Consider the following 15,483-nt stretch of genomic DNA (forward strand, 5'->3'; position numbering starts at 1 on the left):
CTGGCCACCAGGCGCTCGCCATCGAGAGGAGTCAGATGAGGTTGCTTGGGCATCTGATCGGGATACCTCCTGGACGCCTCCCTAGTGAGGTGTTTCGGGCACGTCCAACCAGGAGGAGACCCCGGGGAAGACCCAGGACACGCTGGAGGGACTATGTCTCCCGGCTGGCCTGGGAACGCCTCGGGATTCTCCCGGAAGAGCTAGAAGAAGTGGCCGGGGAGAGAGAAGTCTGGGTATCTCTGCTCAAGCTGCTGCCCCTGCGACCCGACCTCGGATAAGCGGAAGAGGATGGACAGAACTCAGGCCAAGAATTCTGGATATGAACGAGGATGAAGGAACATATACAATTGGGAAATTAGACGAAAGGGGAGACGATGAAGATATTGAAGAAGTCATGTTGTCCTTGTTATTTACTTTTGACTGCATGAAGGATATGTACTCATATCTTGATTAGATATGGGGTAAAATAAAAGTTCACATCACTTGCTGCTGTTCTACTAGTTAGGTTGTTATGTTTTGTTTTAATTTTGTCAACCTTCAAAATTTCCACTGTAAAGAAAGGTGGGAATGGACTGGCTTTCTGACCTGGTTCAATAGTTCCTTGTCTACTCAAAAGACCCATATAGTGGATGGAGGACACGGGTGGATGTCCTGACAGGGATTGTGTGCTTTATTTCTTTAAAATATATTCATATTTGAACCTGGAACGTGTATGTGTGTGGTTGTGTCCAGGGTTTGGGTGCTGAAATGCCCCCCACAGGTTACACTCCCCTGTGTGGTAGTTAAAACAATGAGCTTTGTGTTTTGATCCATCACTTTAACTTGTTGGGTCTTTGCAATCTACTTAAATGTTGCACGAAAAAATTTTAAGAACAATCACGATTGTCTCAAACTCAAAAGTTATTAAAAAATGTAAAATTTCTTGGCTGTCACATACCATTCAATTGACACTGACATGACATACAGTATTTCACACATACAGCTTTTAGTAATGAAAATGTTGATGGATCAAATCAATAAATAAATGACTGACTGTTTCCTAAAATGTTTACCAGTCAATTTTAAAACCAATTTTATATATAGCACAGTTTTTGCAAACCTTTTAATAATTAATTAACTTAATATTGTTTCACATGATTATAATTTGCTAGTGGGAATGTGAAATACATTTATAGATTGAAAATCTCTAGGTATGAGTTTCATGAGATACATTCTGTTTGAAACACTAAATTGTAATAAGATTTGTTACTTTTACTATAATGTAACGGTTCAGGAGAAAACGTAATGAACAACCATTCAAAATAATAAAAAAAAAAAACTATATTGGCAAAGTACTTAGAATGGTTGGATAGTGTAAGTATGAGACTGGAAGTCATTTATGTTTGTTCAAATAGAAACTGTTGTAATTTGTACAACTGCAGCATACTGTGCAATAAGCATGTCAATACTGTCTCGCAGAGGGCATGATGCGAGTGACGTTGGGAAAGGGCATTACGATAATCACGTCGTTACATGGAGTGCGCTGTCAAGGGTGTTCCGTGATTGACACCATGGGCGTTCCGTGATATGGAGGGTGTTCACTGTCTGACGTCAGAGGTATTGCGGCCTACAGCTTCACTCTGTTGTAAAATGGGCGCATCTGTTTGTGACGGGATAAATGTCAATCAAATTCCACTTCAGCGAATCATGTTGTTATTAGTGCAGGACTTCAGGGAATCATTCTGTTGCAAGTACATATCAATCAAATGTTAATTTGTCTAATTATCAATGATCTGAGGTTGTCTATCAAATTTAACTTCAGCCAATGTCTTTGCATGTCTCTATTAGCATTCCCACCTGCTTCCCGGTTCTGCTTACCTAGAGGTTTGTTTTGTCTCTTTACAAAATACAGGTAAGTTTGCTTATAAAGTAAAATGATTAAAATCTGCAATTGAATTTTTCAGTGTGTTTTTATATAAGTATTACAGGATTTTGATTGTACTTTGTTTTGATTTTTTTATTGCAAACATTTATTTTTTTATCGTTTTTACTTGGATTACATAAATTGTAATGTTATTTTACAGTCTTATTTATAAACAGGATCATATAATGATCAAAAATACTACACACATTCCGACCATAGTGCAATCTTTAGGTGTATTCTTCTACCCTTTCTGTTGTCTGCAACTGTATTCCTCATGCTTGTCTATACAAGCTAATGAACGTTTGCGAGATCACTGAAAAACTGCCAGTTCCTTCAGAGGTGTGAGTTCTGTGGGGTTTATTCCCCATTAACTTAGGCTAAGAGTAATCTTTAAGCCAACATATTCCTGTGTACTAATTAATTTTTCTACAGTTAATTAACATGAGTGATGTCGAGTCTAGACTTTCTTTAATTTAGTTTGGACATATTTCAGCAAGTTTATTTATTTGATTTTTTACTTATAACCCTTTAAACAGCTATAGCTATATTTAGTTAAATATTTTTCTATTTATGCAAAATACTCCAGAAGTTGATGTAGTTTACTGTGTTATTATTGAGAACAGACAAGAGCTGCACAAGAACAGACTAGTATTTTAATTTTAAGATATAAGATGGCTGGACGAATGTAAAAATGATTGTTTTATGTTTATATATGAACCATGGTAACTTTACCTGAAGGACAGCTTGCAAAACCTTTTAACTTTTTTATTGTAGCTTGTGGGTTGAACATTTTTATGCTATTTTCAGTAGACCAACAATGAAGGAGCCCTTTGATTTTACTACTTTAAGTCTTTTAAAATGGAGATATACTGTATATATATATATATATATATATTGTGAAAGATTAAGGGCCTCCGTGACCCCTTGAACCCTCAGACTAGACGTCAGACACCAGGTAAAAATCCAAATAATATATTTATTAATATAAATAAGTGCACAAAGCACCATCCTCTCCACAATACTCAATAATAAACAGTAATAATCAATAAACAATAATCCTCCACTCCCAGACACTTTGCTACCCTTCCTCCCAGCTCAGCTCAGTGTCTGGGATTTCCCATCGTCCTTTTATACACCCTGACCCGGAGGTGTTCCTGTCCAATCCGTCCACAGTTCCTTATCCCTTCCGGGTCAGAGTAAACAGTCCTTTTCTTCAACCCGGGAGCACATTGTATCTTCCTGTCACGTGACCATGACGTACTCCCGGGTTATAGGGCACATAAGAGCCTCGGAGTCCTCCTACAGCGACTCCTGGTGGCCCCCAAGGTATCCAGCAGGGCTGCGTATAAAAACTACATAGTCCATGAGGCCCTGCTGGAACTCGGGGGATGTTCAGGCTGTTGGGAGAGCTCCTCCTGGCGGCCTGGGGGTGAGAACCGGAATCGAAAGCCGGCAATCCACCACAATATATATATATATATATATATATATATATATATATATATATATTGTGAAGGGGCGGCACGGTGGCACAGTGGGTAGCGCTGCTGCCTCGCAGTTGGGAGATCTGGGGACCTGGGTTCGATTCCCGGGTCCTCCCTGCGTGGAGTTTGCATGTTCTCCCCGTGTCTGCGTGGGTTTTCTCCGGGCGCTCCGGTTTCCTCCCACATTCCAAAAACATGCTGGTTAGGTGGATTGGCGATTCTAAATTGGCCCTAATGTGTGCTTGGTGTGTGGGTGTGTTTGTGTGTGTCTTGCGGTGGGTTGGCACCCTGCCCGGGATTGTTTCCTGCCTTGTGCCCTGTGTTGGCTGGGATTGGCTCCAGCAGACCCCCGTGACCCTGTGTTCGGATTCAGCGGGTTGGAAAATGGTTGGATGGATGGATATATTGTGAAGGACAGCCAGGTCCCATGCCCGGCAGGGACGCCCCTGCTGCATCTGTTCCAGGGGAGCCACCATGGACAAGTCAATACCTCCCACGGGACGCTTGGTGGCATTCTCCCGGGCGGACGGTGATCCCCCAGCCTAGCACATGGCTCCATGGGAGATGGAGTCCTCCAAAGCCTGGTTGGGGGCTCGAATGGCCGCTAGGGGGAGCTGCATGGAGTCTGCAGCCCGGTTGGTCGAATCTTCAGCCCCACCCAGAAATGAAATTAGGACCAGGTGATCAAGCACCAGGAATGCTTCCGGGTGGGGTATAAAAAGGGCCAGCCACCACCACTCACGGAGCCAGGGTCGGGAGGATGAGGACTACGCTTGCAGAGGAGTGGTGGGAGAGAAGAGTGTGTTGTTGCTGTGACTAGGATTGTGCTTTTGGGACTGTGTATTGCCTGTGGGTCACGGGGAAGACGTGCGCCCACGGGTGAAGAAAATAAAAAGTCCTTGTGTTTTATACGTGCCTCTGTGTCCTTCTGTGCCGGGTCAGGTGCTTATATAGCCCCTTTTATACATTATATATATATATATAATATATATATATTCACTCTATTTGTGGCACACTTTTAAGCATGGAGATTATTTATGTATCCTTTTTATCTCAGAATGACATATAAGTCATTAAAAAGTGATGGTGCTTTCTTCTTCTGGAGAACTCCTCTATTGGATGGTAAACGTTGGTATTTCCTTTTTTTTAATATACACAATGTTTCCTATAATTGTATGTGCCTAGCTCTTTTGGCATACACTAGGCCAGCCATATGACATGTGCCTTTTCAGAATAATTTACAATTGATGCTACTTTGGCATGACTGAACACACCTTTTCTGTGTGCACCATTGCTGACTGCTGGTGCAAGTACCCTAATTTGGAGTTGGTGCTTTTGGGATGCTTGGACAATCTAAGGTAGGAGTTCTCAATCATGGTCCTGGATGACAGCAGTGGCTGCAGCTTTTCCTTCCAGCCAATTTCTTAATTAGAACTCAGTCCTTGCTGATAATGAATGTTGGTATTTAACTATTTGGCTTGTTAGTGCTTTCATTCATCCAAGAGAAATTTTAATTGCATTCTAAAGTAAGCACAAAAATCGTATTTCTTTAATAGTAAATATATGGGTTCTAATTAAGAAATTATTAATAATAATAATACTTTTTATTTATATGGCGCCTTTCCAAATTGGTTAAGGTCAAATCCTGCAGTCACTGCAGACCTTCAGGACTCTGATCTAAGGTGACTGAGAATTTCCAAATAGGGAAAGCAGCCCGTTTAAATAAACATGGTCAACTGTAACTTTAAATACACAGGTATGTATTTTGGTGTGCACTGAAACAATTTCACTGTGTGCTCTAATTTCTCTTTTATTTTTGGTTAAATGAATGATATAACCAATATTTTATGGTCTAAAAGTCCAGACCATGACATTGGTGGACTCCTTGAGGAATATACTGATACAGCTACACCAATGTATTATTGTATTATTTCATATTTGCTTTGACTGTAAAAAATTCAACATGATAGGAAGGATTGTCATAAGCTAAGCTTTGTCAAGGAACAATTGTCACCTCGGAAAGTGTAAGATTGGTTATTTTGATGATTAGAATAAAAGTACCTACAAAGCTTTTCTGTGGCTTATATATTTCTTTAGCTAGTGTTTTTATTCAGATTAGTGTAACCTTAATAGCCTAGTGTAACCTTCCTGCACGGTGCTTCACATACTTAAAAGATCAAACAGCACATATTGATTTTTGATTGTTTGCTTTTCTCTCTCTCTCGCTCTGATATTCTCTGCTCCTGATGGAGGGGGTGTGAGCAGGGGGGCTGTTCACACCCCTAGAGGATATGGATGCTCGTCTAAAAATTCTGAAAGATTATCTTCACATTGCTCCCTTCCGTGCAGCTGCTTTGTCAAGCAACATGCTTCCCGCACGGTGCATCGCATACTTAAAAGCTCGAACGACACGTATTGATTTTTGATTGTTTGTTTTTCTCTGTCTCTCTCTCTCTGACATTCTCTGCTCCTGACGGAGGGGGTGTGAGCAGAGGGGCTGTTCACACACTGGCCTAGAGGATACGGACGCTCCTCTAAAAAATGGTGAAAGACTACCTTCACATTGCTCCCTTCCTTGCAGCTGCTTTGTCCAGCGGTGCTTTGCATACTTAAAATCCAAACAGCCCTATTGATTTTTGATTTGTTTGCTTTTCTCTCTCTCTCTGACATTCTCTGCTCCTGACGCGCACTCCTTTGAAGAGGAAGATATGTTTGCATTCTTTTAATTGTGAGATGGAACTGTCATCTCTGTCTTGTCATGGAGCACAGTTTAAACTTTTGAAAAAGAGACAAATGTTTGTTTGCAGTGTTTGAATAAAGTTCCTGTCTCTCTACAACTTCCTGTGTTTCTGTGCAAATCTGTGACCCAAGCATGACAATATAAAAATAACCATATAAACATATGGTTTCTACTTCGCGGATTTTCACCTTTCGCGGGGGGTTCTGGAACGCAACCCCCGCGATCGAGGAAGGATTACTGTACACTGAAATTAACCACTGTGGGATATGGCCGGCAATTCATCCCGGCCAATACCTCCAGGCCGCCTGATGGAGTCCTCCCTGCAGCATGGAGGTCCCCCGAATGCCAGCAGGAAATTATGGACATTAGAGTTTTCCTTCACAGCCCTGCTGGATACCATGGGGGCCTCCAGAGGATGCTGCAGGCAGGCATAAGGATTTTTATGTGCACTATAACCCGGAAGTATGTCCTAGTCACAGCGGCAGAAGAAATTATGAACTTCAGGGATGAAGAAGAAGAGTTTTCACCTGACCCGGAAATGCTGGATAATCACATGGACTGAGGCATCAGAAGCATTTCCGGGTCAAGGACTATAAAGAACTCTGGGAAATCCCAAACGGAAAAGCTGAGCTGGAGTTGGGTGGGAGTGTGATGGAGCTGCTGGGATTTGGAGGATTGATTTATTTTTAATATTGATTATTAGATTGTATTGGAGAATTGTGGTGTGTGCAGTGCTTTGTGCACTATTATTGAAGAAAATATTAAAAAAGAATCTTCTTGTGCTTTTAAACGTGTGTCCTGCACGTCTGTCTGGGGGGTTCAACGGGGTGCAATAGAGCGCATATTCCACACTTCATATTGTTTATTAGTTTAATGCATCTGAATGTAATTAACCTGTAACAATATAATGGTCTACAGAATGGTCAAACTATTCCAAATACCATAGCTGCTTTAGCGTTGTTACTCTCACTGCACCTTCTTCTTCTTCTTTCAGCTGCTCCCGTTAGGTGTTGCCACATCGGATCATCTTTTTCCATATTACTCTCACAGCACCTCTAGGAGTATTTATATCACTGTATCTGAGTGTGAATCACAGCTGTACAGCAGCTGATCAGAAAGAGAATTATCGGTATACAGCATCAAGCACATGCTGCCTCAGCCATGCTGCCTATTTGAACTGCTCTCATACGATAAACACTTCAGAGCCTTTCCTGTACTGACCTCGCAGTTCAGAAACAGTTTCATCCCAAGAGCTCTAAACGCACTCAATCAGTCCATCAAGTGCTCCTTTGTAGAACTGTTTGTACTTATAAGTACAATTACCTCATTGTAAACTTACGATACAGTTATAATATTGCACAACCTGGGCCACTTTATAAAGCATGTATTTACATATGATAACGATATCATTTTTAAGATGAAATGCAGCACAATATGTTTTTTATATTATACAGATAAAACTTTAACTTTAACTACATGGTGCCACAGCGCTAGCAAGCTGCTGGCGCTCCATTCACAAATTGTTCCTGCCTCGTGCTGTATTCTTGCTGGTGCTGACACGACACTGGAAGGATAGATGGATAGAATTAAACATGTACTGTACTGTGAAGATATTTCGATGTTCCTTAAAAGGTTTGAAGAATCGGCATTCTAAGCTTACAGATGGCTTAATGTCTATTACAGAGGTGATGGTGTGGCGATTGGGTATTTGGAGAAAGAAAAGTAAGGACAGGAATTGGAGGTCAGTACATTTGAAAGAGACAGTACTGCTACAATAAAGTATTTCATGGAAGGTCGCGCATGGCGCAGCAAGCATCTTGTGTGAGACATGAACAAGCACTGTGCCACCATGTTCCCATGTTTAATAACATGCTTTAACTCCTATCATCATGAAAATTATATCACGTATACATTTCAGTATTTTAATTATTCAGACAGCTGTAATATCACGAATGTAATGAATTTTGTGTCCTGTGGGAGGAAGAGAAAGCCCGGAAGCACGTAGTGATTCACACACATAGAGCACATAGAAGATCAAATACAAAACAAAGCATTTAACGTGCTACTTTAGTTACGATGGGATTTGTGGAACTAGTAAATTAAACGACTTAGGATGAAGTTTATGATGTTCTACTTTAATGACAAAATAAACTATGTGATTAAAGTGGAAATTTAGAGATTAAAGTTGACATTTCATGCTTTTTTCCCCACTGTGTGCCTTTTTTGTTCTCTGCACCCTAATAAGCTTTCATGTGACACTAAGACGGTGGGCTACGACTTGCCTTTTCACGGCAATTTTGATATGTGACAACTTCTTTTTTATTTCGGGCACTGTGTGACTTTGTGAACTTGAGCTTTCAAGTTTCTCCGACACGCTAGGTCACTCGATCAACTTCCTTTTGTTGTTTATACCACTGTTTAAACCAACAAATAGTATGTTTTTCCTTGCCTCCACTTGGTATTCGCTGAAATTCCTCTATTTTCCCTCGTGCTTTTGCCATTGTCTTTTCACAGAAGGCTGAGCTTATTTATATTGATTTGCATATTCAAAGAGGCGTAATTCTGAGAGGAGTTGGGGTGGGCCAGCAGGAGCGTGCACGTGCGTTACTTTTCACGCTGACTGGGATTTATGGAGTGGAAGAACGTGGAAGTTGGCATTCACACAGATTTATGCATCTGGATTTTTTTGTGCGTACGAACATTTCTGCTTTTGTGCTTAAGTCATGTTATAGTGCGAGTTCTATGCACGGCGTTATGCATGAGGCCCCAGGAAACCAGATAAAGGTCAAGTGTAAAATTTTCACTGAAAGATAAGAATTGGTTTAGGAAAAATACTGGTGTAATACAGTTAGGTCCATAAATATTTGGACAGAGACAACTTTTTTCTAATTTTGGTTCTGTACATTACCACAATGAATTTTAAATGAAACAACTCAGGTGCAGTTGAAGTGCAGACTTTCGGCTTTAATTCAGTGGGGTGAACAAAACGATTGCATAAAAATGTAACACAATCCCTTCATTCATCCCTTAAAATTTTTAGGGACCTTACTGTACACAAAAGGATGATTAAGAGATGATTAAGAAATCAGCATATGTCCTATAAACGAGAATGGACAATTGTTATATGCACAGAAATTTCAAGGGTGGTGGCGCAACTCAAAGGTATAACAGACTTTAATTTGATATAAATGATTTGGGTGTAAACCAATGAACCAACCAGAGTTTTTGATTGATTTTTCATTATTATTATATCCTGCGGTGGGTTGGCACCCTGCCCGGGATTGGTTCCTGCCTTGTGCCCTGTGTTGGCTGGGATTGGCTCCAGCAGACCCCCGTGACCCTGTGTTCGGATTCAGCGGGTTGGAAAATGGATGGATGGATGGATGGATATTATTATATCAGTATTTCATTGATTGACACTGTATGTAAAATCAGTAGTTTATAAAATGAATTTCCGCTTTTTGTTTTCTCTGATCATTCTGACCATGCTGTAAAAGACTGCTTTTGAAGAATGCTCCCTCTAAGGCATTTTGCTGAGGAGTAATTAAAAGATACAATGAACAGCTTTTCTACTGCCTGATTACTGAATTGTCCTGTTAAAGGATGTTTCTTTCTTTAATAAGATGTTAAATGTTTAACACAGTTTTTGGCGCCCAACATGGGGCGATCCATACCCTGGAGGAAACTCCCAGCAGAACCTCAAAAGATGCAAAGCCGACTAGACAATTATGGTGCATCTGAAATTAGGACTTGTTTTGACTCTCCTCATTGGACCTGAAACGGTAGGAGGAGGTATGTTCATTTGTTCTTTTGGGGATAATGCACTGGGTTAGATGTCATGCCATTAGAATAGGGAGTGTTTTGCTTAGAGTTAGGGTTAGTTTTTAATGTTGTTATGTTAAAAAAAAGTAAAATAGAACTTTGTGAGTGCCTTTTGCCCACTAGAGAGAGCATATGTCGTCTCAGGGATTCACTGGGACTCATTGGAGGTTGCCGTTGAGTAAAGAATAGTGCCGAGGTCACTCCTCATCACGTGGCAGATTATTTTGGGCTGCCGTCCGGAGGAAGTAACCCACTATTGTTTGGGAGAGTAGCCCAGATCTGTCTCTGGGGTTGGCAAAAGGCCTCAGTAGACAGTAATGCTGTTAAATGGATAGAGAAGTCCTAGGTTTAAGTCCCAGGCACATAGAAGTCCTGCGTTCAAGTCACAGGCACATAGTAAGGGGATAGCATCCCCACCTCAAAAAAAGAAAGGAGGTTAAAGTCTTCTCTGAGGTAATAAGTTTGCAACCAGTGGGAGGGAGAATCCCACAGGAAGATATAAAGGTAGAATAAGATAATTGTTCTGCACCACATGTTGTGGAACTGTGCTCCCCCTTCATCATGTCATTTATTAACACACCTGTCAGTCACATCCCACACTCACAGTAGTGCCATAAATGTCTATGAAACTCACATAAAGCATGTAGGTCCCATAATAAACATTTGAATACAATACACCCTTTTGTCTTGATCCAACCGTGGAAATCACTCGCCTTGTAAATGTCTTTTAAAGCTTTATTGTTTAATGTATACTACCTGCCATGTATTGCTTTGTAAATCATTATTTATTGTCTTTGGTTCTACACCTGTAAATGCCTGTATGCCTGTATGCCATTCTTTATTATATTCTGTAAGTGCCTTGAGCATGGGAAAGGCGCTATATAAATAAAATGTATTATTATTATTATTATTATGTTTCTTTTGTATATATTTCAATTTACAAGGTACGTCCAGCAAAAGCCTTCAAGAAAGCTCACCCCTTGTCGTTTTTATGTGGATGTGTTGAGTTGTTTAAGCTCTCTGCGGCTGCGTTGCACACACAGCGTGGAGTGAGGCTGAAAAATTGTATAGTAATTGAAGAGAAAACAATTTACACAGTGTGTAGAAAATGTAACTGGTAAGAAAAAGAATAAGATTTTTGCAAGAAGTATAGATTTTTAAGGTGTGTTTTCTGTGTAGTGTCTGTGGTTAAATAGACAGTGCGGCTTGTGCTACATGCTAGAAGTCACAGCAGCATATGGAGGCTGTGTTATCAGGGGCAGTCGGTTGTTTGTTTGTCTAGGTGGTAAAGGAAGTTAACGCATTCTTCTCTACAGTCCGTTTTTCTATGTTTATTTTTATGTCTTAACATGCAGTGTTAAGTAGTGTTTGTATGTCCTCTTTGTTTGTACAGGTTTTCTAACAGTTTACATAGATCAGAAAAATTAAGAAATTTAACGGTACCAGCGCTTGCGATATCAGTATGTGCAGAAGTTGATTTGAAACAAAGGGCGATTGATTAGAATAGTCATTTAAAATGCTAAGATATAAATGCGCAGAGAAGCTGACTGTGAGATAAGTGTACAATGCAGTGAGTCAGAGAGGTCAAGAGAACGTGTTGAAAGAATGCGCCTTGTGTTTGAAAATTCTGTTCTATGCCTATGAAATGACACGTAAATAGGACTTTGAAGTGTATTTGTATTAAACTGCACATTTTCTGAAAATATATTGTGCACACAAAATTTTGAGATGTCTGATATAAATTTCCAAATTAAAATAAATTTAAAATGAGTTTTGAATGTGTGTAATATTTGGTATGGTGAAAATGTCTCCACTTTGCATATAAAACATGCTTAGAAATGTATAAAACATTTTTCTTTCAGACCCTGGTCAAGTTTTAGGGAAAAATGTTCTTTAATAATTATAAAATATAAAGAAGACAATTTCTTACAAGGATAAAATGCTGTTGCTGGTATGTGTGTGTGTGTGTGTATGTGAAGATGCATATTTGTTATGGTCATTGTTTTAGATGCTTTCCATCAGCTGTTAGGAGACTGAAGTAAGGATGATACAGTGGTCCACTGGTTGGTACTGTTGCCCACCAACAGGAAATTAAGGTTCAAACTTGCATATTCTCTGCAAGGAGCAAAATAAATGTAAGCACAAAGAGGAAAACAGTGTGTAAATGCTTTAAATAGTAGATAATAAAAAATAATAATAATAAAACTTGAGTAAGTATAATGTGTTAAAGACAGTTTAAGTCAGTCTGAGTATGTTGTGCAATTTGAAAGTGAGCTCTGTGTCTGAAGTGCATTTGAAGGAATTTAAGTGAGTTTGGGAACATGTTTGGTTAATGACAATGTGTGAAAATATATGGTGTTATTTGAAACGATGAGGAGAAACGATTCCAGATTTAGTATAAATGTGTGTGCCTTTTTCCATTGAGTACTGGCCATACTTAAATGGAAGAAAGTTCTTATAGTAATTTTTAATTAATTTAATTAAAGCAAAAAAAGACATTCTCTAGGATGCTGGTGACAAGCACTGGCTTCCAGTCTAGGTAGTGTTCTATGCTAAGATATGCTGTACAAAAGGGGGCTTAACTAACAAAAAGGGTAGACTGTGCTTTTTCTGTAAATCATCGCTCTGGAGAAGCTGCAAGAAAAATCTTGAGCTGACATCAACAAAAAAAGCATGCATGAACTATAGCCTTAACAGGAAGTTATGGGTTTCAAAGAAATCAATATTATTAAGCATAGCTAAATTTTATATATCACAATACTTTCTTTTAAGTATTGTATGTGATGCATTAACTACCATGAGAGCATTTTTAAATAAAAAATAGATTTTAAATTATAAGGCATTTGATATAGTGAGAGGCGGATTTCTTTTCTCATCACTCCTTGTTCACAAGTAATTTGAATATTTTAAATGTGAAGTAGGATGTTAATGTTTGAATGACTATAGCTGATAATAGGGTTTAACTTTATTTTCTATAATTTGATTCTCAAATTAAACATTCTGGACACTTGTTAAATTCTGAAGCCATAGGTAGAAATGAATGAATATGTCAGTTTAAGTAGTAAAAGATTAGCTTAAAAAAATAGCTGGGATATGAATATAGAAAATGTATAGCTTTAAGATTAAAAGTTGAGAGGTAACAACACATGTATTTTAAGATAATTGTAACTTTTGAAAATAACCTTAGATGAAGTGAAATATTAATTTCTTTTCTAAATAATGAAAATCCCAAGACTGCACATAGTTGAACAATATTCTGTAATTAGAGCAATTGGGAAAGGGAATGTGGAGCTTAACTGTTTTAGTTTATTTTGCTCTTATTTCTAGAAATAATTAGGAATTTACCAGTCCAGACTGTGGATTTCTTCTTTGACTTCTGCTTGCTATGCTGGCTGAGAGATGTTCTCTGGAGGACACTGGTATTATATTACATTAACGGGATTGAGAATGCCTGTCTAGGCTCCAGTTCAAGACTGGAATAAGAAAGGAAAGTAAATACTTTAAAATTTTCTACAGGAACTTCCACAGAACATGAATCTTTAACTAATAACCTCCACACCACTCTACTTTCTCTTTTCTTTTGTTTGGTTTGCCATTCCTGGACATATTTGTGTTCTCTATAGGAAAACTATAACATTTGGCTCTTGCCAGGTTGTAATATTTCACACGACTGTATTCAGAAGTTTTCACTGAACAACACCCTCTTGCTCCACATTCTCTCTAAGGGGGGATAGGTTGATATTTAGTTTGCAAAGTTATTTTCATAACAGCAAATGTTATGTGCCAATAGTTTGAATATTTTGAAACAATTGAATGTTTTTCCTTTGTTATATACTGTATATATTTAGATTGACTTTTTAATATTGTGACGATTTACTTGTTATGATGAATATGCTTTTAATTGATGTGGAGTCCACAACAATAGATAAACTAGACACAAGTACTAAGAAAAATTTTTTATTGAGGGATCTATTTTTTGAACATAATGTCTACAATGAGTGGAAACCTCTGCATTGTGCTTTTCAGTTGCAGATTCATTTTTGACCATTAAAAAACAAATTAGCTAAGTGACAAGCAGAGATTGGATAAAATGACCATCTGTTTTACCACTAGCGTTATTTTTGATAAGAGGTACCCCCAACAAAACAGGCCTAACACCTCATGAGACACAATTTTTAGCATCCATAAGTAACTTTTAAAAATTTACAAATGAAGTATTGCAATGCTGTATAATATGGAACAAAACTTTTAAGTCTTTACACCTGTAGGTAAAAGCTGTCTTTGCTAGCATGTGTTTATGACAAGCACTTAAATTTGAACCTGGAGACTGAGCTGTGGTAAAGGTCTGCTGACAAATGAATCATCCGACTGCCAAGGAGAAACAAGCCATACCAGAGAGGTGATCAAGCCGTGGACCAGGCCATTGACCACTTGACTAATGGACAACATTCTCAAAATTCAAGTCCAAGGGATCACGGGTTCCTGCTGCTTTACAACTAAACTGTGCTGGTGACCATTGATGTGAAAAGATCATCGTGGGTCCAAAATCATAGATGGCAGCCTTCTTGGCATCCAGACCAGAGACTCATTCATTAGATGAAGAGTTCCAGATACTGATATCCTTTGTTTTGGGGTATTGGACCCCAATATCTGATTCACACTTTTACTGTGTAGGGTTCTATGTTTTTTGCCAGAGCCCACTTTAACTGTGCTTGATATGCCTTACAATTTGTCCGCTCGTTTGCAGTTTTATGACAGTTGTTGACCAAGTACTTGAATTCTTCTTGCTGTAGGAGTTGGAACCACAACCTAATCTCTATTTTTCTGCAGCAACGTCTTTTAAGGAAGATTTGAACCATGGAGTTATGGATAGTATAGGATGAAAGACTAATTACCTGCAAGCATTGCAGGGCAAATGATCTCCTTTTCATAAGCAATATGTATTTATTGAATATTTGTAACTATTTTATTAATGGAAATATTGAATAATTATTATTTAAATTGTTTAAACTGTATAGCAACTGGTGCAGTATAATTGAACAAGTTTAGAAAATGTGATTAGCACTTCGAGTAATAAATATTTTAGATAGCTGCTTCTAGTACATCTGAGTCTATTCATACTTAAAGTTCTAAGGAATAATGTTCATATGTAATTTGGACTATTGATCAAAATTTAACACATGATTATTAACACTTGCAGCATTACCAGTTAAAACTCAGTCCAATTTTAAGCGCTCTTGGTTATTGATTTTAATAACAGAATGAAAAATAGAGTTTAACATAAAGGGAAATGTGTCATCTATGAAGAATGGTATTAAACTTGAGGGACAGTCAAGTGTTTTGGGAATAGAAATCCTACGGACAAAATGTCTAAATCTGCTGATATAAGGAGTAGATAAGTTTAAACTAGAAGTCTCTTGATACAAGCAAAATGCACCATTTGTTTGACTATTGTTTTTCATGAAGAATGTGAATTTTATTGTGTAATAGTAATTGATATAGAAGGATGGAACAAATGTGAATATTAATGTATT

This window comes from Erpetoichthys calabaricus, chromosome 13 (assembly GCF_900747795.2).
Source record: "Erpetoichthys calabaricus chromosome 13, fErpCal1.3, whole genome shotgun sequence".
NCBI lineage: Eukaryota > Metazoa > Chordata > Cladistia > Polypteriformes > Polypteridae > Erpetoichthys > Erpetoichthys calabaricus.